Source organism: Spinacia oleracea, chromosome 1, assembly GCF_020520425.1.
Source record: "Spinacia oleracea cultivar Varoflay chromosome 1, BTI_SOV_V1, whole genome shotgun sequence".
Lineage (NCBI taxonomy): Eukaryota > Viridiplantae > Streptophyta > Magnoliopsida > Caryophyllales > Amaranthaceae > Spinacia > Spinacia oleracea.
Window position 1 is genome coordinate 119,371,222 of NC_079487.1, and position 4,597 is coordinate 119,375,818.

The window sequence follows — 4,597 nt, forward strand, 5'->3', positions numbered from 1 at the left end:
CTTCTAGATGTTGTTCTATCGGTGCACTTCAGTGGAGACCCGGTAGGCTTCTAGTAGGTTTCTATTATTCTGTATTAAACTTTCTGCTTAGTCTTCCTCCTAATTCTATTGGTGCGCGGTCGCGGAGACCCATAGTTAATTAGTGAGGGGTGTGCACACTAGGGACATTCCGTACTCGTCTTACTTTGGCCATTTCCAAGGGTTACGCGCGACCCTTAGCGTTCTTTTTCCCTCACTTAATTAATACTAGTCTTATATGCACGCGATGCGTGCGGGATTATATAAAAGCTTTAAATTGTATTACTACCACTAAATATAAATATTAGATTAAAAAATATTCACAAAATTCATATTTTAAAATATTAAGGTTATACAATATGAACATACATCTAAATAGTGAAACAAAGTAATCATACCCTTTACCTGACAAAGAATCTAAATCTTAGTACCAAAATAAAGAATTAATATAGAACATCAAACTTTAGGAATTAATAGAGCCCTTCTATTATAATTAACCACAAAACAACATAATTCTGAATTATACAATTGCAACAATAACGAAAAACAGGAGAATATAGTAATATAGTGATATAAAAAGGCAATATAAGAATTTATAAGAATTTCTCTACCTTTTACGCAAAGTAAGATGCTTATACACATATTCCCATAGTCCAATACATATAGAGAACATCAGATAGCTACCTATTGAAAGCAGCTTGCGGAAATGAGTAGTAGCTTCAAGTTGAGCATTTCCGTCATCTGAACAAACACCATCAACCATTTGTGGCAAACTTTCAATCTGTGAATTAAAAAATAGTCACAACATATAAAAACCTTACAAAGTATCACAATACATGAATACAATCATCATTGAACTAATACCTAGGTAATAACACTTTTGAAGTTGTGTCCAATATGAAAACAGCGAAACAGATGCAGAGGTTACCTTTTTGCCCCTCCAGCAATAAAAAACCATTTTATGCATAAATGAGATGGTTATCCCATTTTAACATAATAAAATTGGGGTTAGGAAGTATCCCAATAAGTGATTTGATATTAGCAACAGGATTGTTCCTATGCTCTCTAGTGTCATTACACAACTTATACATGTAATCAGTAGGTCGAATACATGTAGTTGGAGTCCTTTTGTCTCTCAACATCTCCAACACACACCTTTTCATACTTGGGCATATGCCTCTATATAAATGAGAAACCTTTTAATTTATGTTAAACAGCTTCGCTACATAAAGTTTTATTAAGGCACACATTAAATATTACAATGAAGGAAATACATCTGAGAAATGTTTCCTCAAAATAGTCAAAGATAGTATCAAGCAGTGAGCTGTAATAAAAAAAAACCATAAGCAATTTCTTTAACTTGGTTAGGTTCCCCGTTTCCTTGCAAAATGACAGCCTACTATATCCACCAGATAACAATATAGTAAAACACTTAATATTAACCGAATCATCAACTATAGGGTCAAAGCGCAATATGAGCAGTCAAAGGCATTTAGATTTTACCATAAATATCCAACATGTTTTTTAGTACAACCCCTCAATCCACAACTAACCATTGCAAGACACTGGAAAAAAAGTACAAAGTTGGCCTATGAGGAAGAAGTGAGAGATTAACAGATATCAAACCAAACCTGTACTGGGGACGCAGCTATTAAAACACCGGCAACACCACCTCCTAAGACCCGCCCATCCGGCCCAGCTAAATAAACACTTAAACCGCCGGCCCTGCTACGTGGACCACCACCATCTGAAAGTGTGAATGAACCTGAGAGTGTCAAAATTTCGAAACGCCCCAGCAGAAAACAGGAGGAATAAAACAAAACAGAGGAATAAAACAAAACCGAGAGACAATAAGTATCAACCAAATTTCCATCAATCTGACATCACAGCAGTTTTCAGAGAGTATGAACAGTTCACCGGCTTGCCAGGTATGAATGATAACTGGATACCTTCTTCTGTATATGCTATTCATTTTTCATTTTATGAGGAAGGGTAAGCAAGAATAATTAGCAAGATAACAGAAGTATTATTTGGACTTAAATGTCTGCTAGATACCTTATCAGTGTGAAGATTTTGCTTAATTCTTAGAAGAAAGTTGGAGAAACTAAACCCAATTCAAAGCAAATTTCTGTCTAAACGCATCAATTCCACTTGATATTATTGTTATGTCTCTGCTGTTTAGCTTATATTCCACCCTTCCTGACTTTGGTATTTCAGTCCCGAAGGAACTCATTAGGGAAGTCCTGGCAAAGAGCACGTGATAAAGAATTTCTACACATTTCCATTACGTTCTTGAGTGATTCTTTTGTACCAAATAGTGTTTTTTTTTACCGTTTTCCCATTATTAAACTCATCTGCAAACTGCATTTCACCAAATCCCACAACTCTTTTTCACCCAATCTCAAAAACCCACCAATTTTCTTTCCAAATTATGAACACCAACTTCCAAAAACAACACAATTGAAGAAAAACTCAGAAAAAATGAGCAATTGTGAGAAGGAAGTCTACAAAAAAGGTTCAATCTAAAAGGTTGCATCTTACCCAAATTTTCAATACTTTTTGTGAGAAAAAATACTTGCATTCTTAATAATTCTCACATTCTCATACTTTTTCTTGATCGGAATTTTCAATCTAAAAGGTTCTTATCTTACCCAAATTTCTCCAATCTTTTCCACCGACGACGACACCCAACTCGGCTCCACCTTGCCAGAGTTTGTCCCCATTGAGAGTTTACATGTATGATCTTCCCCGGCGATCACCAACTCCAACCTAGAAAAAATAAGATGAACAATCAATCAACCCACATAACACAATTCAAAAATCATTCAAAACCAATTAGTTTTATACTGCTGCGATGGTAGTTCCTATACATTTCACAGTATGCAAGGGTACTATGAGTTTTCTACTATTAGAGGAGGTTTTGGATCATGTTACAATAAAACAGTTCTATGAGCAGGCTAAAGTTTAATAGAGATAAAGTATAATAGAGATTCAACAGAGCTGTTAGAGAAGCTTGCATAAGCTATCCATACTACGCCCAATTTGGAATTTTGTGTCCCTTCCACAGCAGCAGAAGGCTTTGGCTCATTCTCCAAATCTCCATAACACCGTCTTAATAATACACTCTGAAACCATTCAAACAAACAAAAAAAACTTCATTATAATTTATTACCAAACTACGGCATTATCTCTCTAAGAGGAAAGAGGTACTACTTCTACTGTACTAATCATAACTTTGTAACAATGACAGAAAAACACCACAATTTCAATCATCAATCAATAGAGCTGGAACAAATTAAACCCCCAAATATTACAAAGTGGAAATCGAAAATTTAAGAAATTAAAGAAATTAAACTCACAAAATCTGGAGTACTATTCAAGTTCATCAAAGCAAGTACTATTTCAACCAAAATCAACCAACCAAATGTCAATTCCCAAATTGGTAAAATTAAATTGGTAAAATTAAATCAAATGAAATTACCGGGATTATTGCTGATGTTTGATTTGAAGCTGTTGTTGTCGAACACTCGCCATCCCTGCCCTCCCTCCGCCGGTCCTTGCACCGCCTCCGCCGTAGAACACATCTCCGGAAAACCCAAACGTCATCTTTTTCTTCTTCTTCTCACCTTCCGATTGTTTGATTTGAAGCTAGTACATTAAAAAACGGACAAAAGCAAAACTTATAAGGAACCCAAATCAGATTTCTCAATGAATGTAAAAAAACTGACCTTTTTCCAGCCTAATTTCAGAAATTCCAAAATGTAGAAAACTGACCTTTTCTCAGCATCGGAAGATTGACAACACTTAAATCTGAAAACCTGATTCATTAAAAAAGAAGTCAAAATTAACTCAATCAAACATGAAGTCGACCAAAACAAAGCTCAAATCCAATTAAATCGACCAAATTTCGATAAAATCAAATATTAAATCCATAAAATGAATCGAACAATCTGAGACATAATTAAAAGAACAAAATCTGGAAAAGAAAATAGACGAAAAAATCAGCATACCTGCTCGAATTGAAGGAGAGGAAGAAGATCGAAGGAGAGATGACAGACGCCATTGATGAGGGACGACGGCGAGGAAGTGTATCCTAGGAACGTGAGAGGAGAGAGAAAAGTGAGATGGGGAGAGAGACGGGAGGAGGCAGGTGAGAGGAGAGAGATGGGATAAACGAATCTAACCCTAGAAATGAAGGCTCAGCAAACCTGATAATGAGGAGGCTTGCTATGAACAATACAATGAGGGTATTTTAGTCTTTTATGTAGTGGACACGAAAAGTTAATTTACCTATTTAACCTCAGCCCTTGGCTTATATAATAGAGATTGATCTTATGTGATAAGTTAATAATGGAATTATTAAATTTGTACTTGTTGTTTAATTACTTATTTTATATACTCAAAACGTTTTCAAAACTAAAATTTTATTTTACGGGATGGAGTTGGAATTACTCAGTTTATCTGATTTTTGGGAGTTCGTCTCTCTTGTCTCTTTTCTATTTATTTTTGCAGGTTGGTAAAGGTATTTGGCTACGAGTGAGGAGACGCTTAGAATAACCACCTAGTCAAGAGACAATTT

General features: G+C 35.3%; 1 long non-coding RNA gene across 2 annotated transcripts; it reads right to left on the reverse strand.

The window, feature by feature from the left end:
* Positions 1-565: 565 nt before the first annotated feature.
* On the reverse strand, positions 566-4,223 carry LOC110805800 (uncharacterized). 2 transcript variants are annotated; one of them, XR_002538113.2, is made up of 7 exons: positions 4,029-4,222; positions 3,793-3,836; positions 3,500-3,666; positions 3,051-3,143; positions 2,670-2,787; positions 1,650-1,765; positions 566-799 (listed from the first exon to the last, which is right to left on the reverse strand). It is a non-coding gene; the product is annotated as an uncharacterized lncRNA (long non-coding RNA). The 2 variants fall into 2 exon arrangements; XR_002538109.2 differs by having other exon boundaries at positions 2,670-3,143; positions 4,029-4,223.
* Positions 4,224-4,597: the final 374 nt, after the last annotated feature.